The sequence below is a fragment of the Fundulus heteroclitus genome, chromosome 7 (genome assembly GCF_011125445.2).
Source record: "Fundulus heteroclitus isolate FHET01 chromosome 7, MU-UCD_Fhet_4.1, whole genome shotgun sequence".
Taxonomy (NCBI): domain Eukaryota; kingdom Metazoa; phylum Chordata; class Actinopteri; order Cyprinodontiformes; family Fundulidae; genus Fundulus; species Fundulus heteroclitus.
The window spans coordinates 43,946,035-43,963,612 of record NC_046367.1 but is presented as its reverse complement, the minus strand read 5'-3'; the positions used below and the strand labels follow the sequence as shown (position 1 = coordinate 43,963,612).

At 40.6% G+C, this 17,578-nt stretch overlaps 1 protein-coding gene and 2 long non-coding RNA genes across 3 annotated transcripts in view; 2 read left to right on the top strand and 1 right to left on the bottom strand.

Moving 5' to 3' along the window:
- Window positions 1-17,578, bottom strand: part of LOC118563792 (germinal-center associated nuclear protein-like) — a 112,266-nt gene that overhangs the window by 38,639 nt on the left and 56,049 nt on the right. The gene's annotated exons all lie outside the window — the stretch shown is intronic.
- Window positions 16-5,241, top strand: LOC118563803. Its single transcript, XR_004931449.1, has 3 exons — window positions 16-115; window positions 2,574-2,885; window positions 4,781-5,241. It is a non-coding gene; the product is annotated as an uncharacterized LOC118563803 (long non-coding RNA).
- The window catches only part of LOC118563801, a 55,429-nt gene continuing 48,463 nt past the window's right edge, over window positions 10,613-17,578 (top strand). The window contains exons 1-2 of the long non-coding RNA XR_004931447.1: window positions 10,613-10,782; window positions 10,856-11,027. This is a non-coding gene — a long non-coding RNA (uncharacterized LOC118563801). The remainder of the gene's footprint in view (window positions 10,783-10,855; window positions 11,028-17,578) is intronic.

Below are 17,578 nucleotides of genomic sequence, written 5' to 3'. Positions count from 1 at the left end.
ATGTGTTTTTCCATAGAAATATTCCCAACCTGGGCCATAGTTCTGCTGGTTCTGCTGGTTCTTCTTGCTGTTTCTGGAGGCCTTTTATTTCATTTCAGACATTATTTAATATCAGGTAAGTTCCTTTTACAGCAGTATTAATGCTGATGTCTAACATGTTGAGGTTTTCAGTTTTCCTGGACAGATTGTGAACATTTCAGGCAGTGAAGCTTCATGGTTGTCATGGTTATACAGTTATTTACAATTATGGGCTGGATTCCCCAACATGCTGAGCTTTCAGTGTTTATGTGGTCAGGAAGTTAACCCCAATATACTGCTGTGGGTGAATAATACAAATAATGATTATAATAGAAAGTAATTTAATCTTCCATCAACCATCCATTCATCCATCTGGTGATGAGAACATATTTTAAAGAAATCGTAGCATCTCTCCTCCCAGCAACACTTCAAGTATCACCTGAAGGAATGCAGGACTTTGGAGAGATAAACTTTTCACACTTTGTTACATTATAACTATACTTTCATTTTATTGCCCAGTATGTTCCCTTCTTATAAGTCTTTCAATTCTGTTGTTAAATTTAGCTTTTTCATATTATTTAATTTTGTGTGTAAATAAACTGTCTTCTGTCTACTTCTTTTTGAAGTAGACAGAAGACAGTATGGATGGACAGTGTCTGCAAGCAGCTATTTTACCAAGCTGGGTATAGATCTAACCTTTGACTAGGCCATTTTAACACATGAATATGGTCTAATGTAAACCATCCTATAATAGCTCTGGTTCTTTGGAGTTGCTGCTCAAATGGATCTGCCATGCTTTTGGAAGATCCTCAGTCTTTGCTCAACATCCGGGCATCACATGAAGCTTTTGTGAAGAGGTGCATGTCTCGACAATCTTCAGGTGCCCCTCCGCCTACTTTAGCTTCTATACCAGACTACCTGTGCAACACGCCTCTCCCTGTGCTTCGGAGGAAATGCTCGCCCAAGAGGAGAAAGTGTGAAGGTGTGGTGAGAACCAGAGCTTACATGCCATCTGTTAAGATGGATTTTTATGCATACCAAGAGACTGCTTTGTGGAGAGAGCATTGCCTTGTTCCAGCTTTGCCTCGAAGAGTCCAGGTCGGGTGTTGGCTGGTGTCACCTTGGTTGTGGAACCTGCTCTCCACTCTGAGACTTTGGGCTAGCCACCGCGGTATCAACCAGGAAAACCTTTACATGTTGGCTCGTACTTCTCAAACCAGTGAGAATATACTTTGGATGGCCCTATTAAATGTCAGATCGCTGGCAAATAAGACATTTGTACTGAACAAATTCTTTGTTTCCTTCCATCTGGATATTATATTTTTGACCAAGACTTTGGTTCGTCCTGGTGAATTTTTGGCTTTTTCTAAACTCCTTCCTCCAGATTGTTAATTTTTCAGCTCTCCACATATACCTTTGGCAAGGGCGGGGGGCTAGTATTGGTGCTTCAAACCTGTCTTAAGAGTCAACAATGTCCAGCAAGTGCCTTCTAGAGTTTTGAACTGCAGTTTATTGAACTACAGAGCAATGTGCATGTCTGTGTGCTCTTATTTATAGACCTCCAAAGTTTAATAAGGATTTTATCATGAATTTTTTAGATTTTGTTGCAGGAATGTCTCTTAAATATGATCATCTCCTAATAATTGGTGATTTTAATATACATTTTTGCTGTGACTTGAAGCCTCTGATCAGGGAGTTTTTAGATTTAATAGATTATTTTAATCTTAAACAGTGTGTCACTGCCGGTCCCACACATGAACAGGGACATACACTCGACCTTGTTGTGTCTTGAACTTTGGATCTCTGTAGTATGCAGATATCAAATGATCTGCCTGTTTTGTTTATATTAAAACTGCCTTCTCCTTCATTTAAACCATATGCCTTGACATGTATGCAGCACATAATTAACTCTTCAGTAGTACAGAAATCCTCTGCTTTTATTTCTCTTATACTTTCACAGGGATTGTCTTCCAGTTCTGCTAAAGAGGCTACAGACATGTTTAATTCTACATGCACCTCAATTTTATACGTCCTTGCTTCTCTGAAAAGGGGAAACTACATGGCTAATTTTCAGAGTGTGCAAAAACTGAGTACATAGCAAACTTGTGATCTACAAGTAGTAACATCCCCCAAGTCCTGTTTAATGTCTTAAATAGACTTGTGAAACTTTTTGAATGTAGTATTTTCTGTCTATGTATTTTCACCAACTTTGTGTGACAGTTTCCAGAAATGTTTTGTTAACATCTCTGCTATTAGAGACTCAATTCTTGTTCTAAAATAACAAACATTCAATATGAAACGTAAGATGTTTGGAAAAGCTGAGTTAAGAATTTGTTCATCTGTTTAACAGCACTTAAGAAATATTGGGAAAATTCTATAATTTCATGGAGAGCTAATAACTTTAAGTGATTCATATTCATTAATAGAAATGTGAACAAACATGAGTTTTATTTTGTGTGTCAGTGAAAGGAATATTACTGAGGCTCCATTACTGTGAACATCAACATGATCATTTCTCCTGCTGTCTGTGCAGCTGATATTTGTGTTTTTCTCAGTCTACAAGGTGGAGGTGGATTCAGGAGTGGAGTCTGTTCTGCTGCCCTTTAAAACTACAGTCAGTCTGACTGAAGAAGTCACTGTAACATGGAGAATCAACAGTGGCAGGGTGGTTGAAAGTAATCACTCTGAAGACGGTCTACAACACTGGCAGTATGAAGGCAGAACAGAGATGAAGAAAAATTATAAATCTGGAGACTTCAGTGTGACCCTGAAGAACCCTACAATCAGAGACACAGACACCTACACCTGCATTGTCTGCAGAAAGGAGGAAATCCTGGCTAAGAAACAAGTACGGCTCAAGGTCAAAGGTCAGTACTCTAAATATAGGTCACATTTTACTCATGATAATATCTTTAATACGTAATTATGGAGGAAATTGTGTTTATTTTGAGTCATTAATATGAAGGTTTGATCGAGGTTAAATTGTTCATAAATATAATCTTAATTTTAAGGTATAATCAATTACATGGATGTAACAAACTTTTCTTCAACTGAGTAAACAGAACTGAAGTAATTGTTTTTGGACCAACGGATGAGCAGTCAAGCCTTAGCACACAGCTTCAGTTATTTCAGCCAGAAACCACTGATCAGGCCTGAAATCTTGGTGTAGTGGTGGATTCAGACCTGAACCTCCAAAAGCATCTAATGTTGTGTAGTTCTTGAATGACTTGTTAATAAGAAAAAAATCATTTGGGCTAACGCACAGAACTGAATCAATTCATTAAGTGATTCGTACATTTCTCAGTACAGCTGAGGAGGAGGTCAGCGCAGGCTTCTGTGTTCTGTCGCTCTCTAAAATAGGGCAGAGTATCGCCTAAAATTTTAAGAATCAATTTGATTCTAATTCTCAAGATTTTGAATCGATTCTTTTTGATTCGATTCGATTCAATCTCAAATTGGATTGCTGGTATTAGAAACATAGTCAAGTGTACCTGTTGTCTGCATTTCTTGTGACAAAGTCCTTCAATTCTCACACCTTTTCCCAGCGGGACAAAGCAGGGGAAGGGATGGTTAAATGTTTAATTTTCTTAGGTAGTTGAGCATACAGAGCCGTTTCTTTTCCAGCAGGCTCCCACCGTACACCTGTCAGTGTGCAGAGAGAGAAACTATGATGCCACGGGTCCTTACGACCGGCTGCCTGGAGCAGCTCAGTGTATCAAGCTCAGTGTTAGTTATTAAACGGTTCAATGTAATACTTCTTGCCCCCGAGCAGATTATAGCGTAACACCGCATACAAATATCTGTATGTATGTGATGGCAGTTGTACTGAAACAGCAATTTCCCTCTGGGATTATTAAAGTATATCTAATTCTGATTCTGATATCTGGTCATAAAAATCAGTCAGCTTGGAGTCTCGAATTCATATCTGCGCAAGTAATGCCGGCTCACACATTTAAGTTCACAATGGAAAATAATTTTTTTAAAATTGATCATTGATTATATGAATTGATCTTTAAGAATTATTATAACAATCAATTCATAATTGGAAAATTTATTTTTCTAACGCAGCCCAACTCGTGAACTTGAACACTCACTGCCCAGAGTGATTCAACATACCGTTTTCTCTTGCCCGGGATATGTTGTCCCGGGGAAAGATGTATTAATATATTAATCTATACATGTATTGATTTGTAATACCACGTCTCTTTGTTTAAGAACATTAAACAAAGTATTTCCGCATGAAAGCATGTGTTTTATGTACATATTTAGTAATATGCTGTCCAACATGTCTGTCTTTGTTAAATGGCATAAAACTATTTCAGTATGAAATCACATATTTATACATTGATATGCAATGTCTGTCTGTTAAAGAGCATACATTTATGAAATACATTGTTTAAACAACGTATTTCAGCATTAAAACACAGTTTTTGAGTGTGACAGGGTCCTGCATCATAACCACATACGACAGCAGGTTGAGAGCCTAATGGCGGACATGCACTGTATGACATTTTCAATCGTTGTACTCAGATACAGCTCAAATTGTACGACGAAACCGCAGTGTTTAAAAGTTCACAGCTCATGATATCTGTTCTTACCATTTAAGGTCCAATGCTCTGATGCAATCTGACTACTCACACCGTACGTCCAAAAACCTCATGTTGGCCTCAGCCCCGTGTTTTTTTGTTTTAATTCAAAGGTAATTTTTCACTGTAACGAGTGTTTCAGACTCTAACCTTCTTCTCTTTCCAACCACATGAAGCTGAGTCTCTGATCATGGCCATAGACTTTGGTTCAGCATACAGCGGCTACGCCTTCAATCTAAAACCCAGAGAGGAAGGAGGTGAGACCCAGTTAAAGAGATGGGGTAAAGAACTTGGACTGGACTCCCCAAAGACTCCAACCTGCATCCTGTTTGATAAAGATAAACAATTCCTGGAGTTTGGTTATAAAGCTAAAACAGCGTACAGCAACATGAGACGAGGAACAGCTGAGAAATATTATTTCTTTGAAGACTTCAAGTGGTTTATCCTGAACGCAGTAAGTAACATTAAAGATCTGCAGCCAGAGCTTCTTCTGCCTTGGATCCTGCTGTGTCCTCTATGTCCAGACCTGTCTTCTCATTTAGAAACTGTGTCACTTTCTGAATTATCTGAGAGTTTAAAGCTGAACTTTGACCCTTCATAGATTTCCTCCTACAGTCAGGAAAACAGGTTTTAACTCTCTGGGTCCCAATAAAACAAATTAAATTAACACTTATTTAATTTCAGGATCTATTCTAACCATTGCTGAGCTTTTAGTTTTTGTACAACAGCTTTTATTTATTTTATCTTAACAGTTTTTATTAAATTATTCATCCCCCTTGACAGATTTAGAATAAAATATTTAAATATTTTTAGAATTTAACCAACGTCTGTCTTCTCAGTTCCAGTTTTTATTAGTAAGAACTTTATAAATGTTCTCCTATTTCTGCCATTTTCACGCTCAGAATGAGGGATTGCTGCAAATTTAACAACTCAGAGCAATCAGCTGGATTTCCTTAGACAGAAAACTTTGAATCAGTTTTTATAATAAACTGATTGAGTCTCTCATGTTGACCCGTGTCCAAGTATTAAAGGAACCGCTGATGGTCCAGATCATGTCAGACTGGAACCATGTCAGAGCGCTACGACGCCTACATGGTTCACATGGAGTGGAGATAACATCACCAGGAGAAATGTTTCCTGGAGGGATTATTATTATTATTCCTGGAGCTGCAGGCTGTGGACAAAACTGCAGAAACATGGAAGAAACTCATGAAGAAACTCATGATCTCATAAATAAGCTCCTCATTAGTCCACTGGATCCACCTCATTAAAAACAGATTACCTGCTGTCAGCAGACTACAAATCTCACTCTGAAGAGAAATTAATTATAATTATAATTGTAATTTTATCCCTAATTTTGACTGCTGTAATTTTTTACAAATGTGCAACTTAAAAATTTAAAAATCTTACAGTTTTTTGTCCAGTTTTCACAAGCAAGCTTCAGAGACATGAAACTTATTTATTAACACAACTTCTCTATATAGATAAACTACATGTGGAACATTAGGGATACAACACAGAGAAACTTAATATTTTAGGCCTTAATTTCCTAGGCAAGGCAATGCAAGGCAAATTTATTTATATAGCACAATTCAGTACAGAGACAATGCAAAGTGCTTTACATGATTAAAATATAGCAAAATCAAACAGAATAAAAGCAAGTAGGAATAAAATGTAGATAGAAAATAGAAATATCTTTTTAGAAAAACAGTCTAAAAACAAGGACAAATATACAGAAACAGCAATTTCACATTTCATGAAAAATAAAAAAAAAACTTGATGAAAAATAAAGATCTAGTAAAAGGGAAAAAGATAATTACACATTAACAAATTAAATAAGGACAACCTTATTTCTGGGTTGATTAAAATTAATAAAATTAAACTTTTTCTGTTGAAGGTTTCAGATGTTTACTGACTTCTGACATCAATGTGATCAAAATCTGACATCAATCAACATGACGACACGTTCTGATGTGAAATCGACCCAATCTGACACTTTTAATGCAGTTTGTGCTCAATTTTAATCCTGTGAATTTATTCTGGTGTTTTTCATCTTTATAACTAAATGTTTAAAGGGGCCATGAGAACAAATTTAATTTCTCTGAGGTTTTGGTGGGTTAATATAATCTGTTGTGCTCTGATGAGGCCGTGTGAACGTCAGCAGTGAAAACCAAAGGAGCTCAGAGGCAGTCAGCTTTGTTACTTTGCTTAAAAACAGTCAGATCAGAAAACAGTTTATCTTTCTACGTTATTCATATTCTCCAATCACACAATTCAGCAAACAGCCTTCCTCCTCCTCGCCCCAGGCATGAACAAACTACGGCCCGCGGGCCACATACGGCCCCTCAAGCTTTTTAATCCACCCACTGAACTTGTCTAATTAAAAAAATTATTAACTTTCATTCATTTAGCATTTTCTCCTGCAATGCCCACATTTCCCACTAGGAGGCAGACTCCAACCACTTTGGCCTTAAAGGTATACTATGCAACCGGGGTTGATTTTCCAGCGAGGCTCCCCCAAGAGGGCGAAAGTAAAAGTGCACTGTCGTAAAGATGCTCAGCTGTTCTGGTTCCTCCGTCAAGCCAGGCGCGGTTGTTTTGAGCTTAGCAGACAGGCGAACGCAACGAAAAGTGGAAAAAACGGCAGTACAAACAATGAATAACACAGTGAAGGTATGAACATCAAGCTTCTTGCAGCGCTATCTTGGCGAGGCGGTCGCCGCCGCCTCGCCAAGCCGCGACCGCCGCCGCCTCGCCAGTTTTATTATTATTATTTTTTTTTTATTTTTTTATGTTGGCGAGACGCTACCGCCACCGCCTAATAATAATAATAAAACTCAATATGCTTGCATGTTTATTTGACCGGCTGAGCGGGGGGGGAAACAAACTTTGCACCGCTGACCGGCTGAGCGGAGCGGCGCGCATATCGAGTTAGTTTTATTTTTTTATTATTATTTTTTTTGGAATGTCGGCGAGGCGGTAGCGTGAGGGAAACCCTACGATGTTACTTACAATCGCATCAGCAGAAACGCGAGGTCCGCGTCAGCCTTGCAGCCTTTTATGTTCACCCGTGTACGACTCCTCTCTCTGTCCAGAGCCCTTTTCCTCTTTCTTGCCTGCTCCAACATGGGCTTTCGCTGTTTTCTCGCTGGTTCCGCCATGATAACTACACAAATATCGCCACTGCGCTACCAACGAGCACACCTTTCACTGCGGGCGTGTAGCAGTTCTCGCAGTAAAGCAAGACCGACTCTCATGATGCACACGAGACTACTGAGCCTGTGACTGCGGGCCGACTGCTCCTGCAATTGCAAGTGCGGTATTTCCCCCACAGACCACCAGGGCGGCCGAGAAAACGTTAGTTTGACCTGAAATGACTCATTTAATCATCCAAAACTGTATGGAACACATTAATTAACTGAAAAATGTTACATAGTATGCCTTTAAAGAAAATGTCACTTCAGCTGGTGTCCTGTCCATCATCACCAGATCCTGAAGCAGCAGGAACTCAGAGATCTTCAGTCTGACTCCATTTAAAGGACAACTCTCTGAAACTGAAGGACTTTTATGCTTCACTTAATGAAGCCACGTTTCCAAACCTGTGGAGGACGACACAGAAGATGCTGCTTGGCTCAGCCTACATGTGAGAGCAGATGTTCAGCATCATGAACTTCAACAAAGTCCATCACAGATCAAGTTAACAGACCAACATCTGAGCTCTATCCTGAGATTTACCACAAAAAAACTAACTCCAGACTTTAATGCACTGGTAAAAAGGGAGACCAGCAGCACTGTTCCTGCTGAAAGTGAACGTGATTTCACTATGATGTGGAAAAAAACACATTTGGAAAATAATTTGTACAATAAGCCTTGGATATTCATGCTTTACTGTCTGTTAAAGGCAAAACCTTTAAGAAATGGCTTTACATGTCATTTTTAGTAGTTTACACAAATACTTCATACATCTGCTGCTGGCCCCGCCCCTCTGTCAGATTTAAGGAGCCACTGTGGCCCACGAGTCAAAAAGTTTGCCCACCCTGCCCTAGCTGAGGAGGAAGAGGAGGAGGAGGAGGTCATCCTCCCTGTATCGGGTAGAACAGGCAGTGAAGTCAGCTTGGTAGAGATTTATATTATTACCACAACCAAACATTTTACTGAGGAGGAACATTTGGCCTGAGAAACAACAAGCTGAGGTTATTTTTAATGAAACTGCAGCAATGTGAACTACAGGAAATGGTTTATACAGTGATATCTTTAACATTAAATATGTGAATTACAATGGAAATCATTAATATCTAACAATATTACAAAATCAACAGTTAAACCTAAAACTGTTTATTATCAAATTATTTTATAAAAATCCAGTTTCTACAGCAGCTTATAAATCATGTAATATTTAATAAAATGTAAAACATTAAACAACAAATATCTGTATCCAGGTTGATGAATTAATTTTAATCTTCACACCAACATAATAAATATCTGATGAATTCATCACTAAAACTGAATCTTATCTATTTATTGAGAGACAGGCGACGGTCTGTGATCGTGACTAAATGAGGATTTTAAACAGCTTTGATCATCTGAGCTTCTGGACGAGGACTGATCCTGTTTAGCTGCTGCAGTTTTTACACTTTTGTTAACTTTCCTGAAATGTTTCCATTTGTCTACAGACACAAAAATATTAAAAACAACTAATTGTTGTTGATGTTTCATCTCTGCTGACTGACCTCATGGTCATGAACATAGGAACTAAAACAAAGTAACTTTAATAACTCTGGGAGGATTTCTATTCTTCAGTCTGATTTAAATTCAGTTCAGTTTAGAGAAGAACTCCAAGAGCAAAGCTCAGGCATCAGTAACAACTTTGTGGAGGAATATAATTTCCTCATTGAAGCCTCCTGGTGAAGCTGAGCAGCTATTAAGGTCTGGCTGCTGATAAACTCTCCAGATCACGTCAGAAATGATCAATCCTCCACGTTTCCTTCACATCTCTGCCATCTAACTGACTACAGCTCCTTTTCTGTTGCTCACCTGTATATACTAATTTACCAGGTAGTTTCACTCTTACGGGGGTCTTACTTTCACAGGTCAAAGGTCACGGTCTGGGGGGTCTTTCCAGGTTTCCAGGATTGTTAAAGGGATAAAGCAGTCCTTTGGTCACTGCTGGGAAATAAGGCAACAAATGTTTTCAAGAAGCAGAATAACTCAGAGATTTATGTCAACATCATGTTCTGGTCAGAGGACTGAGCTCAACATCTCAGCTGCTGCTGGAAGTCCCAGCCTCCACATGACAACCAGGAGGAGGTCTGAATGTTTGGTCTCTGCTTCTAGATTTTATTATTTTTCATGTTTCCTGTCTGGTTATTTCAGGCATGAAGAAGCTGGTTGCCTCCATTTACTCCACAGAAGGAAACCTCTAGATTGAATCTTAGTTTTATAATTAATTTAATTAAATCAGGACTTTCTCTGGTATCTAAACAGACACATTAATGAACTAGGAACCAGTGTTTAAATGACCTTTCACCTTTTAGATTATTCTTGGTCACTGCATCTAAATTATGGAACGATTTTCTCTCCATATCAGAGGAGCTCAGACCTGGAAAATTTACAATCTCTGCTGAAGACCCACTTCTTTGCTGTTGTGTTTATTTTATCCTGTTTACAACATTGTGGAAAAGCAGAGACTTCCTTTATAAATGTGATAAATAGATAAATGTGACTAAAACTGAAACATAAAGCCATCTACAACACATTAGTTTTGTATTTTAAATCAAAGATAAAAACAGAGAATCCAGCTCTGATCAGTTTTTCAAACCAGTAAAATCTGTTTGTCTTTAAATCTGTTATTCAGGCAGAAAAACCTGAAGGAACAAAATAACAGTTTCTGTTTGGACCGGCTTTAAGACTGCAGTAGTTTACCATCAGTAATCTGACAAACTGACCTGTTAATGGATACAAACTAACAAACTGAATCTATTCACAGGACGACTGGTCAACAACGCTCCTGGAGGTTTTCACAGAAGTTCTGAGGTTCCTGAAGGACGATGCTCTGAAAACCATCAAACACCATCCAGCAGGAGGAGAGATCTCAGCCTCTGACTTCACCTGGGTGCTGACTGTTCCTCACAGCTTGGAGGATCTTCCTAAACAGTTCATGACAGAAGCTGCTGTTCAGGTAACATCATGATTTTAAGAGTCCAGCAGCTCTGAAATGTTCAGAAGAATCAGACTTTTTATTTCTCCTCCAGGCAGGTCTTGTAGGAGAAGACACTAAAGACAAACTGGTGTTTGCTCTGGAATCAGCAGCAGCTTTGGCCTGGTGTTTGAAGCCTCCACCTGATGGCTTCATCACACAGAACCACAGCAGAACCTCCCAGGATCAACTTCCAGAACCAGCAGGCGCTGGTACCAGCTGTAACGGTACTGTCTGGATCTATAAAGTCTGTCATACAAACATTCACCATAAAACAAGCATTGGTCTAAATTATTAATGATCTGTTTGATCCTGTTGATGCTGATAATTTCTGTTAATATTTAAGTTTTTGTTACATTTTTGTTCTAAAATGTTTCAGACCGTCAATCAATTTATAATCAAAAATAAACTGAATAAATACAAATAATAAATCAACGTATAGTTTAAATAATATAAAGCTATCCAAACCGATCTATGTGCAAAAAGTTAATTCCTTCCGAAATCTAATAATAACCTCGACTCCTGAAACCTTTTCTAGTTTCAGGAATAAATCTTTAAATCTCTAAGGAATTTTGTTCCACTTTTGTTTGCAGAATATTTTTAATTCAGCTACATTTGTACTGAACTGGGGTGGAGATGAACCTGGTATTCAACCAAACAGCAATGCTTTTAACTAGTTTTATTTAAGGACTGGTGAGGAGTGGGAGTCAGGCAGGCAAACAGAACAGATTCCAACAAATGGTAAGGCGGACATCCAGGCAAACTTAACAGGTAACAGACGAACAGACTGGGCAGAACAGAGAGAAACAGGTGATCAAAACTGAATCAAGGTGCTGGTAGCTCTTACCAAAACAAGGAATGCACGTGTGGATGAAGGGGAGATAAGATGTGACGAACCGTTGAGGACTGAGTGAGGTTTAAATAAACGGACAAACAGGTGAGCGGAGTGAAACTAATTAATCTTAGGCAGGTGGAAGCAATTACAGAGCAGACATGAACTGGAGAATAAACCTAAGAACCTAAACAAAGCACAGAACTAAAAACAGAACAAATACAGAGACCAGATAACAAACAATAAACAGGACTCCAGAACCAAAAACAAAAACACACTGGGAAGAGCTAACTTAACCAAATAATAAACAAAAGCCAGAACATTACAACATTGGAGGATTTTCCAGCCGGAGTCGATGTCTGAGGTTATTTCACAGCATCTTAAACTGATTTCAGTCCAGACTTTGTCTAGGCCACTTTATTAAACATCAGAGTCAGACTTGCTGCTTTGCTTCAGTTTCTCTTAAACCATCAAAGACTTTCCCAGAAATCTTGGGGATCAATCAGACTTTTTGTGGGACGGGTCTTTGTGTTCTTTTGGACCAGCAGTGGTTCTGGCCTTAAACTCTCCTATGGAGGCCATTTTAATTCAGTCATTAGTATTTATCTTTAATTAAAGTTGTTTCTATGTGTTTAACGTCTTCAGTTTATATATATTGATGTTCTGGTTCTGGCCACGGGGCGTTTGGGGTATAAATACGTGGGCTTAGGGAGGACCAGGATGCTGGTGGTGGTTCTGTGGTTTTCTACCAGTCTGTCAGTCAGTCAGGCGTCTGTCCAGCAGTCCTGCAGGAGTCCTAGCAGGAGAGGCAGCAGGAGGCCTGGGACATGGACCTTGATGTTTGTCTGCTGACTGGGAATCAAACCGACACACAGAGCTGCATTTGGAGTTGGACTTCTGTACTGAGTCAACCAGAACCCCCATAATGCATCAGGAGATGATCTGAGTTACATTTGCCTTTAGGTTGGAGGCCGATCAGCTGGAAAGTTTGCCTCGCCCTCATTGTGTCTCACAGACGTAACGATTTCTCAGGCAAAGCAGGGAGAGACGAGGAGAACTGAGAACTGGACCGAGGCTTTATTAGGAACCACAGACCACTAAATAACTTGCTGTCTCCATGTTTAGAGCAGCCATTGCTCTCCTGTAGTTTACTCCCAGGCTCCCCCTAGTGGTGATAATGAACATAACCACGTTGCATTCACAGCATCATGTTTTAGTAGATATAACAGAGATCTGAACACTACAGTTTCCTCCCTGTAGACTGAACATTAACTCTGTTTTAACATGAGTTCTTAAAGCTGTTCTCCATTTCTTTAAGTCCAAACGTTGAGCAGCTCTAATATTTATCTTCAGATGCTCCACGCCTCTTGAACTCTGAACAGTTCCTGCATCAGTCCTGACTTTGCTGCCTTTCCTCAACAGCAACACTTTCTGTGTCCGCTACATCACTGAGTGGATCAGATGAGCAATCCCAGTTTAATGCAGCATTTGATGCAACATCATCTGGAATCCCACACTTCCTTTCTGCTTCCAACGTTTCATTCACACGTCTCTTAACACATGTTCCATTTACCATCAGCATGTAAGTTACAGGAGCCAAAACATCAGGAACTGCTGCATCAAGCATTTCTCTCCCTGCTGTAGTTTCTCAGCAGGACTGACTGACCCACAGAGAAGCTCCTGAGTTTCCTTTGGTCCTTTGAGCTCTTTGGATGCTGTGCTGGTTGGGAAACCTGAGAGAGTTCTGGTTTAAGCAGAGAAAACCTGGTCATGGTGCCGTCACCACAGACAGGTGTGGAATGAACTTTCTATAGAAACTCAGCAGAGAGAGAAAGGATTTCAGTTCTGTGATAGTTGTAGGTCCAGCTGCTTCAGCTATGGCTTCATTTCTCTTTCATTGGGTGAATTCCCTCTGCATCAGTAACATGTCCAGCTATGAGACACTAGGCTGGAAGAACGCACATTTTCCTGCTTTAACCCTCAGGTTGAGCTTCTTTAACCTCTAACGCCTCTTCCAGGTTTCTCATGTGGCTTTTGGCGTCACGTCCTGTGATCAGTTTATCATCCAGATAACAGAGAACACCATCTAAACCCTGAATAACCTGGTCCATCAACTCCTGAAACATAGCAGGAGCTCTTGTAACTCCATCAGGAAGTCAGTTTACTGAACAACCTTCTGTGTGTTAATATCCATGTAGTGTTCAGCTCTACCTGCTGATCTGCCTGTCATAGATCCAACTTTGTGAAGTTCTCACCTCCAGCTGGTTGTAAATTGATCCTGTGGTTCTGGAATAGGATCCTGATCCACTTCCAGCAGAGGGTTGATTAACTCTTTATAATCCCCACAGATCCTGACTGATCCACTTCAGGAATGTTCAGTGTGGGTGTCGCCCGTTCACTGTGATCAACAGGAGTTATAACTCCATCTCCTTCCATCTGGATTAACTGAGTTTCAGCAGCTTCCTGAAGGGCATAAGGGACAGAACCGGGTTTATAAACTAGGTCCCTGGTATCACTTGTAGTTCTGCTTTAAAACCAGTGACCTTGCCTAGAGCTCACATACCTCTGAGTAACTGTTCCATAACTCCTCTAAACTCTCAGTAGTTCCTCCGTTTACAGGAGACCAATCCAGCTTCAGCTGTTTTATCCAGTCCCTTCCCAGGAAGGCTGGACCATTTCCTTCTACTAGCAGCAGGTTCAGTGTGAGATTAGTGCCTCTGCAGCTCAGTCACAGTAAGTTTACCTTTCAGCCTCAGTGACTGTTGGCTCTAAGGTTTTAGTTCACAGTTTCAGCTTTTTAAATTTACTCTTGTATGGTCTCTCAGATTTCACAGAGACAGCAGCTCCTGCTTCCATCTTCAGCTGCTTCCCATTAACCCTTACATTCACATAACAAGGTTTATCAGTTTCTGCTCCACATTCAGGACAAATGTTTGCTTTTCCAGTTTTTCCAGTTCAACACTAAAGTTAATGTTTGGTTCTGATTCACAAAGTCTGGATCAGAGTTTTTCTTTGCAGAACTTCCCTTCTTTCATCTTGACACGTAGAGCTGTCAGCTTCTCTGGAGGACGGTGGATGTCCTGAACATGTTCATGTGTCCTTGTGTCCATCCCCTGTGATCCACCGTTGTCCTCTTTCTGGACTGGAACCACTTCTGATGAGGCTCTAGATGTCTGGTCCAGTCTGCTGGCTTGTCTTGTTGCCTCTCTGGTCGGGAACAACAAGCTTTTCCAACGTGTCCTTTCTTCTGACACCCTCTGCATTCTGCTTCCCTGAATCAACATTTATCTGCTGCGTCACTTTTCAGTAAATCTGTAACAAACCTTCCTGGTTGCTTCTCTCTTTGTAGTCTCTGATCTGGAAATGGAAGATGCTCTGACAGATCTGTGACCATTGCTCTGCATTTTGCTTTGTTCCTTCATGGACCAATCCCTGATCATAGCTGACCTGGCAACCCAGATTGATAATGTGTAGCTCTCCACGTTCTGCACATTAATCTGGACCTGCTGGTTCTGATCCATCAGATCCATTCAGGGAAAGAAGGGACATTCAGCAGAAGGTCCTGAGCTGATTGGTCAAAGCGACACCAGATGCAGTCTGGACCAGAGCTGGACGGGTCATCAATGGTCCACTTCAGAGTGAGAGGAACCAGACAGGCTGCCCTGCTGCCACTGCCAGGATTTCTGCTGAACATCTGGAAACAACGTTGACTGAACAATACCATCATGACTTCAATGAAAAAACATCACCAGAGCAGATTGAAACGTCCAGAGAAGAAATCAAGTTTCTGAATTTATGAACAATACAGAACAATGAACTGATGGACATTATTGGACTGACTTCCTCTTTAAAGCTGAAAACTGCATCTAACCAGAGAACCTCTGGACTGCAGAGCAACGTCTTCAAGGCTGGAAGAGAAAGTTTGAGAAGAAGAGCTTCAAGAAGGATTACATCTCATTAATGGAGGACCTGATCTGTGATGGATCTGCTGAAACTGTTCCTGATGATCACTGAATGGACGGTGGAGGAAAAGTCTGGTATCTACCCCACCATGGTGTTTATCAGCCAGAAAAGACAAACTGGTTGTTTCTGATTGAGCTGCAACATTTAAAGGGATTTCTCTGAACCAGCAGCTGTTAAAGGACCGGACCATCTCAGCTGTGGGACTTCTTCTACACTGCAAAAACGGAACTTAAAATAAGTAAAATGTTCTTAAAATTAGTGTATTTGTCCTTGATTTGAGCAGGTAAATAAGATGATTTGCCAATGGAATAAGATTTATGCACTTAAAATAGGAACAACTCATCTACATGATCTTATTTCAAGTGCAGGATGTCTAATTATCTTATTTTAGGGGTCAAAATACTCATTCCATTGGCAAATAATCTTATTCACCTGCTCAAATCAAGGACAAATACACTAACTTTAAGAACATTTGACTTATTTCAAGATCCATTTTTGCAGTGTAGCTTTAGACAAGAGTCCATTGCAGTTCTGGTAGATGTTTCACCAGGTCCATGTTCCAGAGAAACAGAGAAACTTCCTTCACTTCCTCTGGTGGCCTAATGGCGACACTTCACTGATTCCCAAAGAATATCTGATAAAGTCCATCTGTCTGGAGCCGTGTCCTCTCTGAGCTCTGCAGATTATGCAGGAAGAAAACCAGCAGGAGACAAATCCCAGCAGTTTCCAGCTGAAGTGGTCGATACAATCCAGCAGGATTTTTATCTGGATGATGGTTTAAAACCTCTGAGGAAGAGGAAGCAGTAACATTTATTCAGGATTTTAAAGCTCTCTGCAGTAAAGGAGGACTCAGGCTCTCCAGGCGGCTCAGTAACAGCCGTGCAGCGCTGCAAACATCTCAGACAACAGAGCAAAGGAAACGTTGGAGATGGATGGAGATGAGCTTCCAGTGCAGCGGCTCTTGGACTGCAGTGATTCCCTCAAAGTGATGCATTCAGATCCAGAGGTTAAAGTGGATCGTTGCATGAAGCCTAAAGACTTTTGTCCTGTTCTAGCAGCTCCTCCACTTCTCTGATGCCAGCCAGGTGGGACAAGCTACAGTTTCCTGTTTAAATCACAGACTGAGCATCATGATGGCCTCACATTCCTCCTGGAAAGACCAGAGTTGCTCCAAGCAGACGACCATGCCTGGTCTGGAGCTCACTGCAGATGTCCTCTCTGTTCTCATGGACCAACTGCTTCATGGAGAGTTACATCTGAACCCTGAGACCTCTGTTTTCTGGACTGACAGCACCTCCGTCCTGAAATACATCTGCAGTGAAGCAAAGAGGTTCATAGCTTTGCTGCTAGCAGAGCGTCCATCATCAGAGAAGCTGCACCAGCGGACCAGAGGAGAGATGTGAGCTCTGAAGACCATCCAGCAGATGAGGCATCAGGAGGGATGAGAGCGGAGGACTTCTTGGAGCTCAGCAGATGGATTAATGGTCCTGAGTTCCTGTTTGAGTCTGAAGACAAACGGCCTCAGCTGGATGTGAGGAACGATCCACTTCCTGCTGTTGGTTCTGGAATAAAAAGGATGTGACTGTCAATGCTGCTGCTGAGGAGATGAAAAGCCCTGCCAGATGTTTCATCTCCTACTTTTCATCCTGGATGGAGCTGAAAACATCTGCAGCTTGGTTTTTAAAGCTTAAGGAACTCCTTAGATCTCCGTCTCAGAGAAGAAAAGAGTTTTCTGCCAGGATGCATCAGTCAGGACACGATGGAAACGCCAAAGAGCAAAAGGTGTCACCAGAGATGCAGCAGTTTGAGACCTGCTGAAAGGACAAGATTTAACTCCTGGAGATCTGGATAAAGCATTTTATTATTCAGTTTAACAACATCACAGGTTTGGAGCTGAAATCTGTTCACTCAGAGCCAACAAGAGCGTCTCTGAAGACAGTCGCCTCTACAGACTTGATCCAGAGGTTGACATGGAGTCCTCAG